Source organism: Calidris pugnax, unplaced genomic scaffold (genome assembly GCF_001431845.1).
Source record: "Calidris pugnax isolate Ruff unplaced genomic scaffold, ASM143184v1 scaffold81, whole genome shotgun sequence".
In the NCBI taxonomy this organism is placed as follows: Eukaryota; Metazoa; Chordata; class Aves; order Charadriiformes; family Scolopacidae; genus Calidris; species Calidris pugnax.
Genome location: NW_015090880.1, coordinates 10,246,934 through 10,260,635, shown reverse-complemented (window position 1 = coordinate 10,260,635; position 13,702 = coordinate 10,246,934). Strand labels below are relative to the sequence as shown.

Here is a 13,702-nt window from a genome sequence, read left to right as displayed (position 1 = left end):
ACCAGGCTCAGGTCCCACTTGTGAAATGGGTTTTCTGGTAAGTGTTAGGAGAGGTCGTGTTTCAGGTGTGGATGTTTCCTGCATGGATCCTCACTCCCAGATAGAAAGCGCTTAGTGTTCGTCTGTCTTTCTTTCTAGGAAAAGTCATCCCTGAAAGCAAGGAATGTATTTTGCCTTTTTCTCATACTCTTTGAAAGCTGTCAGTACTAATTTAATTAGTTGGTGCATAATCACAGTTTATCATTTCCAAGTCTAATGTATTATAATATTGTTTATACTGATTTGATGATTAAAGGCCTTGTCAGAGTCTTTGTTTCTTTTCAAAAAGAAAATGTATTTATCACTCTTAAAAAAACCCCAGCCTTTGTTGTTATGCAAATGACACACACCAGATTAAGGAGGTTTATTTTACCTGAGCAGGTATTTACAGTAATTTTCTGTACTCTTGCTGTCATTTTTATTGTCTACAGTGCCCTTGTCTTCCTCTGCAAGATGCCTCCTCACCAGGACCAGCTCTGTTACGCAGTGCTGTGGCTCTGCCTATGCTCATGTCCACCCACACCCTCTTCTCCTTTAGCCTTGAGCCCCATCCATCCTCAGAACAGCCCTCCCTGGCTCACAGTGTTTCCAGGAGCAAAACACCCAGTTTGGAGGCTGGGGGAGCTCCTTGGCTCTGCTTTGCTGCTGCAGGCAGTATTGGTGGGTATGATCCTGCTCGGCAGAGAGATGCCACTGTCTTTGAGTGGATGGGTCTTCCCCAACTGCCCCTCCCAGGGACCACGAGATTTTACTAAATCCTTCTTTATTTCCCCAGACTCCTTGCAAGAAGGAACATCTCCACTTTGCAGCAGAGTTGGACTAAAGTTGGGCTCACGGGTCAGGTGAAAAAATGGGAGACGGCTCCTCAGCTCAGAGTGGGATACTGTATAACCCTTTCTGGTTTGGGGATTGCTATATTCTACTTTATTTTGGATGCACAAATATGTGATGGCGATGGCTGCAGGCTGTGTTTCAAGTCCTTGAAGAAAGCAATATGTTTCCTCCTCCCTCCTGCCGGAGCCTGAGCTGCAGTGTTCTGCAGCTGGGGGAATGACCATGTTTGTGTCTGTCATCAATTCCACAGTCTGTTATTTAAATTACAAAGCTCATTCTTTGCATCAGTGTATGCACAGCAAGTTAGCAATCTATGCATAAAGTCCCAGCAGGCAATGATTGTCTCCTAAGGAAGGAAGAAGTGAAGACAGCCCACTGGATTGACAGAAATATCACTGAACTCAGATGCGTTCCTGGAACAATTGGTTTCCTTTCGAAGAAAGTTGCCGTTAACACTGTTGTGACTGAGCATAGGTGAGCAGGGTGTTGAAAATTAGGCTGCCAGCACAATTACATGGTGCAAAAAAAACCCCCAGTGTCATCAGCTTGTTTGTGACCTCAGTAAAAACAAACCCCAGACCTGAACAATTATGCTAATTCTGCTTTGATTTACAGCAATGATAACCAGCAAATGCGCTGCCGGAGCCGCCTGATGCGTGTGCTGGAGGAGTAGGCAGGGATCTCGTGGAGCCTTTGGCAATGTTTTTCCATAATTGTTCATTAAGATTTGGTTTCTGGTTAGCATTGTTCCTGCTTCGGGCATCTCCTCCAGCCATGGGTCAGGGTCATGTGAGCCCACTGAACTGTCTTTACGAGTGGGAGAGAATGTGGATGTGGGGAGCTGCACCTTATGAAATGGGGTATCAGTGATCTGGGTGGGCTGGCAACAGAGACAGGAAAAGCAACAGGTTTTTTTTTAATAATTTTATTTTTTCTTTGATTGCAGACTGTAATAGGATTGCTCTCTCCCTGGCCTGAGAAGGCAGGGAGACAGAGGAGACTGTTTCAGCCCTGTTTTGCCCCTGCAGGGTGGTATCTTCAGGACACTGGCAGCATACACTGCAGACCCTCGACTGTGCAAGACTGAGCTGTGCTGGTCCTTCCTCCAACCCTGGAGCAGCTCCAAGAATGACCCCCTGCCTCACCAATGCCTGCTGGGACCAGTGGAGCTGGAGCTGTTTACCTGTGAGAAGGTGGAGACAGTGAGAGCACCTTCAGTCCTCCAAAGGTGGTGAGCCATTTGGATTTTTGAGCTTACTGGGGATCAAAAGTCTATTTTCATAGAGATCGCTGGTTAAACTTTCAATGGATAAGAATGAAGCTAGAATTTAAGTGACTGAGCCCTCCCAGACCATTTCCAGGTATCCTTACAAGGGAATGTTTCAGGGTCTTGCTGTTTGGCTGGCAGGGACTGAGGGGGAGGTGTATCTATATGTGTGTATGTATATTTTATATCTATACACACACGTGTGTGCACACATGGGCAGGAGAGATGCCACGGAGGCTCCGAGCTCTTTCTGCGCGCTCCAGCCAGGCTGGCTGAGGCAGGCAGACCAGGGCTTGTGCATGTGCCAGGCTGGGGACCCCGGCAGTGTCACCTCCTCCAGGCACTCCGGCTAAAGCCTCTGTGGGCACAGGCACTCTTGGGCAGTGCTCATTCCACGGGGCTGCCTTAACGAAGTTCATGGTCGCTGTGGGGATCAGCTGTAATCAGCCTCACTCAGATAAATGGGAGGAAAAGGCTCCTGCCCTGGAGAGCCAGCAGATGATGGGGAGCATCACCCCTTGGCCACGCAGCTGCAGTGCCGCCCACTTGCCCATCTCCTCACTCCAGGTAGTGCTGAGCATGTGGAGGAGCACCCCTTAATATGCTGTGAGTAATTTTAACCCTTGGAACAATTTCTGGGTCCCTGGTAATGGTCTTTCTTCTTGCAGCAAAGGAAGCTGGGGAAGGTGCCCTTCACCCTCTGGCTTTAAAGTCAACCTTTTTTTTTTCCTCTGACATAAAGATAAAATCAGAAAAATGAATGCGATAGCTTTTGTTGTTTGGGGTTTTATAATGCAATATATTTTGGCTGGTGTGAAAGTTACATTTCCTGGATGTAGCTCCTGCAGGCTTTGCCAAGAGTGATAGGACTACAATGGCACATCTTAGTCTAATGAGTTTAAGTACAAACAGTTATTATTTCTAAATAAAAACGTGCTATTAAGTGCTATCAAACTTCTAAAGAAATTGTTAAAACATTGGATGAAAAACATTATAAAAGGCTGAACTCTCACCCAGGAAGCAGCACACAATGCAAATCAATAGAACTGCATTTCTTTACCACTTTATTGACCCACAAACACGCAGCTTGTGAGAGTCCTCCAGGATCCTCCCCCCTTCACAACTCTGTTTTACTTCCAAATACCACTAAAGAAACTTTTTTTTTTCTTCAAGGTAATTGCATAACTTCCTTCTGTTTCACACTCAAAAAGCTCCCGAGAAGTCAATAGACCACAGAGCATGTTTAGATATCTCTTACCCCTCGCTAATGATGTTCAGTAGATCAATCAGGGAAAGAGAGTAATTTCTTTTTTTTTTTTTTTCCCTTATAGAGGATCTTGATCTTTCTCTGAGGGGAATGACCTTGACTTGGTAATGCAGCTAAACTGGGAAAGCTGTTTTACTATTCAAACTGAATTCAGACTAGCTAAATAAATAGAAGGCAAAAGAACAAGTCTTCCCTGTTAAATAAATGTAAGATATTAAGACCTGGCTTTGTAATGATTATAGTCTAATACACAACTTGTTGAGAGGCGGTATTATTTTCTTTTTTGCCTGTCTCTCTAACCTTGAATGTTCCATTCATCTCTGTGGAAATGCTTCCTTTTTGCTATACGTTTTGTGCACACAAAGAACAATTTAAAACTTACATGGCATGGTCAATCAGAGATACCTAACTGGCTCTTTAGAAAACATGAATTGTGCCTTTTTTTTTTTTTTTTAATACGAACACAAAACAAGTCAGTGGCACCACATTAATCATTCAAGCCGATTGGAAAGCCTCCAAGCACCAGCTGAGTTTAAAATAAATAAAAAACAAAACAAACAAAAACCCCACACACTTTGATAAGAACCAACTGGGAATGAGATTTCCCCCCTCCCGCCCCAAGTTTCAAAAAGAACAACAACAAAAAAAACAATTCGAAGAATTGGCAAGAAAACAAATTGAACTATCATGGCTGGTTGTAAGGGCCATGCTTTGGCTCTGGAGAAATGATTCATAAATATTCATTAGCCTGGGGAAACATGAAAAACAGGATTAGACTTATTCATGGGAGTTTATCTTTAGGGTCAGTGCTAGGGTGAGAGAGCCAAGACAGGCAAATTGCAGTTTTATAACATATTTCCTGGGATAGACAAGATCTGCAGTCCTCTCTCTTAAAAACAAAAAAAAACCTCAAAAGAGGTTTTCAACCTCAAAAAAGCATTTTCATTTCTTTGTACAGCAGAGATGCTGTCTCAGCTCAGGCCTGTCCCACAGGTGGTGCTCACCCTGTGTCCCCACGCTCTGTGCCATGGGACAGTGATGGTTCTGGTGACTCTGGCTGTGTGTCCCCAAGGGCTCGGTGTGGCACGTCCCCAGGGATGGGTGCTGGTCTGTCCCTGCAGACCGTGGCACCATTCCCATCCTGCGTTTGCCCCTTCTGCAGTTCCCTTGGCCCATTCACCCCCGGGATGCGTGAGGGTCCCCTGTGCCCCTCAGCACTCGGTGCTGAGCGCCACATCCAGGCAGCCCTGTGCTGGTGGGGACTTAGTGCCCGTAGCACGATGCAGCCCTGTACAGCAATGGGGTTTTTACTGCAGGAAAATATCCTTTGGTTTTGAACCTGGCAGGGTTGCTCCTGTGTTGCTTCCACACAAAGTTGGTGCACAGCAGAGAGCTAATGAGCTCCAAAGGTAGATAGGATGGGAAGAGTCCACAAAGCTTCCAGGAACCACCCCCAACTTACCAGGGGAAAAGAAAAGGACTGTGACCTCTGGCAAGATGTCCAGGAGCATGAAGACATCCATATGTCACCTACTCACTACAGGCTGAGATGAAGAGAAGCAGGTCTCAGGGAAATGTAGCCAGGTCCAGATGATAACTCAATATTGCAGGACTTGGAGTCGCTGCCTTCCTCTGCTTCCAGGGGAAAGGCTGTTCCTCTGTTTATTCCTGCATCCCTTGCTTGCCTGTTTAGAAGGTGACATTGGCATTGCCTGTTGCCAAATGTATGTGTAATTTCTTAGTGTGATTGCTCTCCACTGCCGGGATGGATGGCTCTGTGCTGCCATGAGACACAGAGTGGTATTAGCAGCAGAATTGTGGAACCTGTGAGTGAGCCCCTGTGCTCATATTAAAGGAAAAGCACAGCATAAGCATATGCAACATGCGTTAGAAAATATAGCAGATTGATGACAACTAGAACCAAATGAAAAATCAGACTTCCACTTATCCACCCTCTGCAGCACACAAAGCTAATAGTGCTCTAATGCCACTAAAGTGAGTGTATAAGTGATTTTAGTGACTTTATCCATCATCAGTTCAGGACAGATACACCATTTATGATTCCTACGCTTGTACAAAGAGATAGGATCCTCAAAATCTGGTAGCTGGGACAAGGTATAGGAGCCTCACTGCCACGGCATGTGTGTGCTGGGACGGGGAAATGCAATACACTTTGTAAAGTGTGCATGAGGAATTGCTTCCAAAGAGTCTTGCCAGAAATTACACAGGTTTTGTAGTCAAATTGGGCAAGGATTAAACTGAATTTAGAAAAACGATAGCTATAAATATTTTCTGCTTTGCTGTAAGCAACAAACCCACAGAAGTAAATTGGTTAGGCTGCAGGATCCAGCTGTTAAATGCCAGCTTTCCCAGCGCCAGGGGGAAACGCTTTGCCTCATGGTAATTGGGATACTGTAATATTGCCTTGCATTTTTGTCTCCACTATATCTGCAGAGTCATTCCCTCCATCTTTTTGGTTACTACTATCCTCTCTGGTGCTTTTTAATATACCAAAGAAACTCTGAGCAGACGCACCAGGGGCTAAGGGGAAATTGGGCTTTCTCTGCCTGAGCCTTTTTGTCCGGGGTTTTCTGTTTGCTGATTGTTATCTTGAGCAGGCAGAATCCTGACAGACAACAGCGGAGGGTGATGGGGTGCTTGCATTGCTTGAGCTTTTGTACCTTCCTCAAGTTGTTTTCCTCTGCTAGCTGGGTGACAAAGATACAATCACGGTGCTTTAATACTCTTGCTCTGGAGCCAGGGATTTCCAGCTCCTTAAGGTGGATGTCACTGAAGAGCTCTGAGCTTGAGGATGCAGGAAGACTGAGGCTGCAGGACAGAATGTGCTACGCTACGGCTTCTCTCCATTTTGATCAGAGCTCGTCACGTGCTGAGGATAACTTGCTGTAAGGGGTAACTAGCCCACAGCAAGGCAGTGCCAAACAAAAGATTGCTCTTTTATTATAAGAGGACTTAAAACACTCTGTGTTGGGTGAGCGCGACTCTGCCTTTTATCCCAGCCCAGGTGTCCCCACGGCTGTTTGGGTACGAGGGCCATGGAGGCAGCATCACGACTCAGCCTGATGGGGAGCTGCTGGCTTCCGAAGGGCACATTGCTGCCGTTTTCTCCTCCTGCACACTCAGGCATTTCAGGCACCACCAGCTACAAGCAGAGAGTCTGGGGCCCCGTCCCTCCCCGCTTTACCCTCGCTCTGGTCTCTTGCTGTTTTCTTTTTCTTGCCCTGCATTGATACTTCCTTCACACTTCTGCTAGTCCTCGATCACCAGCAGCCAGGGCATTGCAGCTGTCTATATTTTAACTTAAAGTGAGTGGCATCTTTTCTCCTGGCAACAGGCTGCCTTGCTTTCTTCCCCTCTCCTTCGATAAAAAGTGACAAGTGCTCCTTCACAGAGCAGCGCAATCAAAGGCGCCGCTCAAAGAGAGCTGACAGTAAGTTGTGCGCTGGCTGCAAGCTGTTTTACCGCGGGACCGCTTAAATAGAGTTCACATCCTTCCCATCTCTCTCCCTCCTGTGACAGTGCCTAGCACCCCTTTCTGATGATATCAGAGCTTATCGCAGCGTGGCTTATCTGAATAATCAGCTCTGGCGTTTCTAAACCATCTCGGGGGGATTTCTGAGGTTCTGCAAAGCTTTCCAAGATGTGGTACGGTGCAGCTGAGAGCCCTGCCAGAGGGCTTCGCTCCCCGCTCTGCCCCTCAGAACCCTGCTAATGGCTGGGTCAATACATAAGGAGCTTTTCTAACCATCTCAGGATGCACTGATGTGTGTCTTTAGCACTGGTTCAGGCAATCACAGACGCTCTTTGGAGGGAGGATCACATCATACTGAGTGCCAGTGCTGCCTTGCAGCAAGGGAGCCTGTCAGTGGTGCTGCAAATCAATAATGTCTGTAGTTCTCCAGATTTCCTGGAGCCAGGGAGTTTACCTCTCCCCTGTCTTCATCTTCAACAGTCTTCCTCAGCACTGATGGGTGTCTATTGCCCACTGCCTCCATGCCAAGCATTTGCCAAGCCTGTGTTAGAGGCACCTTGACTGAAATCACTACCATTACCAGTAGCAAGCTGACCATGAGCATCTGTGTTACCCAGCGTAGCTCCACTCTCAAAGGGAGCATTTGTCAGGCTCCTTTTGGTTTGTAATGGCTGATGTTACTAATTCAGCAGACATCAGAGTAAGGGCTGATGCTGGACGTGGCTGCTCTGTGGATATGCTCACCACTGTGGATATGGGGAGGGCAGAGTGAGCGTGACAGGAGCACAAGCTTTACCTTAAACACATGTTTAAATCCCACCCAGGGCAAGGCTGCTGTCTGCAACCCAGCCATGCACTTAGGAAGGGGAATGACAGCCAAGGCCACGTGTGCTGGGACAAACCCACTGCTGGTGTGGAGATGTCACCAGGAGGGCTTGGCTCTATTGCCGCCGAAGCGATGGAAGGATGGAGGGTTCAGAAAAGGCTCTTTGCCTCATCCTTAAATCTGATTATTCCTAAATCCACTAAATTTAGTTTTAAATTGTTTGGACCAAGTGCATTTTAAGAAGAAATTTTGAGTTCAGAAGAAGTTACCAAGGCGTCCAGCCTGCCCTGCTTTATATCACTGGCCATCTCATTTTGGCCTGGTTTCCTAGAGGTGATCCCAGCAACGTGCACTGCACTAAAGCATATTTCCAGGAAGGCATCGTTCTCAATCTTTCTGTATTTTGCCTTTTTTGGTCTTAGTTGTATCTACAGTATGTTTCAGTGAGTTATCATTTTCACTGTTAAATATATTTTTTCTCCTTCTAATTTAGACGAATGTGGCTTTAGCTAACAGATGTACATTGGTAAGAGCATTAGGAAATTTGGAAAACTACTTTGCAAGGATTCTCCTGCTGCTGCTGTGCTAATGAAACTGAAACACTCTTCCTTGAAGTGGTCTCGGTAAGATAACTGGACTTTTTACATTTCATAATTAGTTTCTGGATGATTATCTATTAATATTTTTTGCGCTTGATTCCATGCCAATGCCTGATTTTGGCCAAGGTCTCTTTTGGCTGTCTTATTTTGCATATTTGGACTAAACTGCTGAAGAGAACACTACTTTTGCTGAAATCAGGGAGACTGCATTTGCTAAGCGGACTGGGGTAGCAATTTGGGAACTTCAATAATTAGTCATTCGTTTCCAGAATTCTGCTTTATATGGCACATAAATGTGAACTAACCTTTAGGAATCCTCTGCAGCTCTGACACCTAATATCAAACTTATGCTTCGCAACAGGATGGAGAATGTATAATTTATGAGATAGTGAAGTATCTTTAATTAAACCAGTATTTTCTAAATTTTGACTTAATTTAATTTTAATCTAACAGAAAGAAGCAATCCGAGTCCAGGCGAAGTTTTCCTTAAATACCATCCTTGTTATCTGGGAGGCTTTGAATCAAGTAAGATAGATGATTTTAATTTCCATGTTCTCAGTGTAACACTTGGGGTCAATGTTTGCATACTTATCATAGGCAGTTTACCATTGACAACCACTGTAATTGTTCAACTTTTCCTTGGTGAAGATCTGATTGACTATTATGCACTGTATTTATTATGTCTCACACTAAAATATAGATGATTGATTATTCCATTATTCCATTGACCAAGGCTGTAACAAGGTGTGACAAATATGTGCCATTACAGTCCATAACCAACTGAGGATGGTAGTACAGTCAGGTAGGAGAATTTTAATGTGTGCGACTCTCTGGAAAGCTTTAGCAAACTTTCAGGACACTGCATTTAAAAGACTTTATCTGAATGAATGGTCTTCTTTTCTGCTAGGTACTTTCTAAGGATGAAAAAGAAAAAAAGATAACAGGCCTTGATCTGAAAAGCTTAGAATATGATTGAGAGCCAACTGGAGCCAAGGGAAATTCTTCCAGTGACTTGCTGGGCTTTGGCAGGGTCCTGAGGGTAATCTCTCTGTTTACTTCACTGAGAGTTGTGTCAGCCCCTGAAAAAATCACCATTTGTTAACTGCATTAAAATGTGCAGGAAAAAAAGTGCCTTCTGTCACTGATGTAGCACATTAATGTGAATTATGTGCACATATCAAGGGGACTTATAGTTGGAAAGAGAAAAATCCTGTATTTTAAAGCTCTTTATCTGAAGCTTGGTATTTGAAATGCATAATTTAATTATCTTTGAACTCCTTTGTTCCTCCTTAAAATAAATCATGTTTAATTTTCCTTTTAAATATCACACATTGATGGACACAGCACTGGGGATCATGGTAACAAAATGGTGTTGAACCAGTTAGTGGAAATTAGTAGTAATAAACAATGCATTTGCTACTAGTCTGTCATATTAATTAGTCTTCAGAATGTGGCAGTGCTTTTCATTTGTATTTAACGTTGCCTGAGCTTACTGCCAATTAAATACAATGCTGTTATCAAATCAGCTCGCACGTGATTACATTGGATTAATGTGGTTATTTTCTTTGATCCACTATAATTAAAAATCACGGTTGTGATTTTAAACAAGTGTAAAAATATAATCAGTTTGCATACGCAGCTGCCTTTTTCTTCTAATTTACTTTATTAACATTCGCCTCTAATTAACAATTGTGGAAGTCCTGGGCCCTGTTTAGCAGCTCAGAGGAGACAGCAGCATTTTGCAAGTGCTGGAAGAAGCCCTTCGTGTGCCTGTGTGCCCTCCTCGCCCCTGCCCAGCCTCCAAAGGTGAAGTTTTCGAGTGAGATCTCTGGCAGATCAGTCCCCAAATCCTCAAGGACAACTCATCAGCTTCAAGCCGAAAGAAAATACCACCTTAAAACTCAATACTGTTTCCCTTGAAGCCTGATGGCTCAGTCTAACTAGCCACCTGCACTGTGCTTAGTTCCCAGGGAGTCTTTAATTGCTGCAAGCACTGCATCAGGCTGTGCCGTGCAGCCTCCTTGTCCCCACAGGACCGTCACCCCAGCAGTTGTGCAGCCAAGAAGTCTATGGAGATATGGGCTTATGCAAAACGGGCAACTGCAGCATGCTGAGAAGATGCCAATGCCCACACGCTGGCCCCGAAATATCCAGCCTATCCAGGCCTGGTTTTTTCAGCCTTCGGCTTTTCACCAAGTGGGAGCTCTTCCTTTTGGGTTCTGCCACCCAGCAGGGGTGAGGAAGAGGCGAAATGCCACCGCCCAAACCAGAAGGACATTGTTTCCCATCACTACCCACTTCTCTGCTGCTGACAGACAGGACCCAGACAGCAGAAAGTCTGGAGGAGGCTGCTCTTCTGCTGGAGCAGATAGAAGTAATTAGTCAAATCACTGCGGCGCAGAGAGGGACTCTGGCCCATCTCCCGTCAGGCAGCAAATGACTCATTGCGTAACAACTTCAGTAAAGGAGTATTTTTTTCTTCTTCCTTTCCAATGTTCCACTTCAGTAAAGGAGTATTTTTTTCTTCTTCTTCCTTTCCAATGTTCTGCAGTGAAACAAAGAGCTGAATTTTCCAAAAAGCCACCAGGGCTCTTTTTCGGGAGCTTCACCTCCTAAGGCCACTGAGAAAGTTACCACCTGAATAAATGTCATCAGCTGTCATCCTGGTAGGGATGGAGACCAAAAGCATTGTTGCCTCTTCGAGGGGCACAGACATGGTGAGCAGCTGGTGTGTCGCTGGTGAGTTGTTATTCACCAGCCTGATTGACCCATTCATGCCATGTGTGGACCAAGCAGTGCTGGATCCTGCAGGAGTACGGCAGCCCTGGATGCTCACCAACCTCTGACCACCCAGACCTTTGTATCCCCCTTGTCCGTGCCAAGGGAGGTAGCACACAGCAAGGACATCGCCGCTGTGCAGCCTCCCAAAGCCCTGCTGGCTGGAAGAGCCTTTTCCCAACGAGAAGAAACAAATAGAAAAGTGCCGTCACACTTCCTACATCGCTTCCAACTGAGTGACTAGTAATGAGCACCATGTTTGCAGAAAGTTGACCAATTCTGCTGAGTTTTGCCCACTGCCGTACTTCATCAGATGCTATTGCACAGGTCTTCTGCGCTACAGGAGGCAGAGATTGCCTGTCCCACCGTGTGTCCTTCCTTACCAGTTCACAAAGCAGATGATAAATAACTAATCAAAGAATTAAGCTGGAATGAGTGGAAGTTAGCGAAACACGAGCCATGCCTTGCTGGCCCTTCGGTAAGTAATGCGCAGTGTTCTGCTGAGGTAGGACTCTTTGTGCACATAATAAGTAATGTTCCAGTGAGATGAAACCTCAGGCTCCTGATTCAGCTGATATTTCTGGCAAATTGTTGACCTATTGCAGTTTATTCAGGATTTTTCTAGTCTTGGTAGAGCGGCTCTAACAGCGACAGATTTGTCATGCTGTTTCTAACAAATATGCAGCTTTTGTAACTCTGAAAGTTATAATATCTTGAAGCACCCCAGATAATAATTGCCTCTGTGCTCTGCAGTAGCGCTCTGTGTTTATAGGCAAGGAAAAGAATTAATTAAATATTAATTAATAGGATTTAATATAGCTGGTGCCAGCTTGTGTCATAGAATAACTCAGAGGGACAATTTTAATTTCACCTGACATATGTATATTGATGATTTCTCTCCTGGGCTGGAACAGGAGGACCGTGTGGCTGCACCGCGGGCGGGGAGAAGGGCAGCCTGGCTAATGAAAGGTGGCTGAGGGGAGAGGGTTCAGCAGGGCCGTTGGCCACCTGGAAAAGATGTAAAGGGGAAAGCAGGGAAGTGGCCCTTATTTCTGTTCACCTTGGGAAGGAACAAATGCAGAAACCGTCTCCTTGCCTGGCTTTGATGCACTAGGCTTGATGGAGAAAATACTGCTCTTTTAAAGCAAAATTTTCATCCAATTTTGGATCTTTTAAAATTTGGAGGAATTTTTGGAGTGCCTGTGAAGCTAACAAAATGTAAGGGCATTGCTTATGTCAGTTCAAAGAGAAGATGTGTCAAATGGAGTGACAAAACCAAATGCTAGCTTGTGCTTTGCCGCCTATTAAACCCAGCAAGAGGCTGTGATCAAACCCCTTCTCTGAGTGTTGCTAAAAGGCTTTTATTAGCAGAGAGATGCAACCCGTGGGGACCTGTCAAACTGATGTTTCCCTGACAGGGGTCAGAGATCAGACAAACTACTACAATGTTGTACATCCAAGTTGTCTTTCAATATCCTTTGGCCTCACATTTCATGTCACATTAAGGCTTTTCTACAAAATACTTGTGTTTTAGGTGAATCTCAGGCTGGAGCTTGTACAAGCCCATAAGTGTGCACCCGCAGTTGCTCTTTTAATGATTTGGTGGGGGGGGAGGCTTGCAATTGCAGCTCAGAGGCCAGGCAGTGCATGGCTCACCCGTGGCTGCCATGGGATAGATCTCCAGGGCAGCCCAGCCTGCATGGGTGAGGATGCTCTCAGACAGCTGAGGTCTTGGGAATTGCTAATGAAACCAACTGCTCTGCCAGCAAACCACCCTGGGTCCCCCACTGGCTGTGTAATTAAAATGGGGACTGTATGGGTGTGAAGTTAATGCTGTATACATAATGTATCTGTCCCAAGGTAAGCCTTCACATCTGTTCTCTGTAAAACTGTAAGTGCAGGATATAATTAAGCGGGTGAGAAATAGCGTGGAGCAGAATGCTGTGTTGTCCACCAGCTTCTCCAACCGCCTCTCGCTGCAGCAGCGCCGTGAGTCTAACCAGCCAGAGTTAGAGCCAGCATAAAAACAGGCTGGAGGCGCTGGTGGTTAAAAACATTCCTGGGTTTGGCTTTTTTTTTTTTTTTTTCTTTCCCCCCACTCTATTCTGTCATTGAGTACAAGGAGAAACTTCAATCTGTAAATGCCACTGGTTCTCCATTTCACACTGACGTTCCCAGAGACAGCAGAACTGCCTGTAAAGTGTCTGTCACCCAATGAAAATTGGAAAAAAAAAAAAAAATCTTCCAGGTTTCTGCACACCCTTGTCACTCGTAAATAAGCTGTGGCTTAACCCTTGCCTGCCCTCCTCCTCCTGCTGCTAGACGTGAAGAAGGTGAAAGGTTTGCCTCGACACTGCTGCTCTTCTGGGTGTGGGCAGTTCAGGGAGAGCTGCTGAGGAGATAGAAAAGAGAGGGGAAAATACTTTTCCTGGCATCTTAGGAACATGTCCCAAAGTGCTTTTATGTTGGAGAGGCAGAAAGGCTCACCCAACAGATTTGCAGCCACAGCCAAACACAGAGCTACCCACCCAGGGTTTTCTTCCCACCCCACCTATTTTTGTTTGGTTTTTTTTTTTTTTTTTCTGCTAAATGTCAGTTT

The 13,702-nt window shown here is 45.3% G+C and overlaps 2 long non-coding RNA genes across 4 annotated transcripts in view; both read left to right on the top strand.

Annotated features, from left to right (window-relative positions):
• Positions 1 to 1,898: 1,898 nt before the first annotated feature.
• Positions 1,899 to 10,818, top strand: LOC106890663. Of its 2 annotated transcripts, XR_001412551.1 has the most exons (4): positions 1,899 to 2,101; positions 8,220 to 8,349; positions 8,779 to 9,127; positions 9,233 to 10,818. It is a non-coding gene; the product is annotated as an uncharacterized LOC106890663 (long non-coding RNA). The 2 variants fall into 2 exon arrangements; XR_001412550.1 differs by having other exon boundaries at positions 8,779 to 10,818.
• A 31-nt stretch (positions 10,819 to 10,849) lies between these two features.
• LOC106890662 overlaps positions 10,850 to 13,702 on the top strand; it is a 36,360-nt gene continuing 33,507 nt past the window's right edge. For both annotated transcript variants that reach the window (XR_001412549.1, XR_001412548.1), the window contains exon 1: positions 10,850 to 11,581. This is a non-coding gene — a long non-coding RNA (uncharacterized LOC106890662). The remainder of the gene's footprint in view (positions 11,582 to 13,702) is intronic.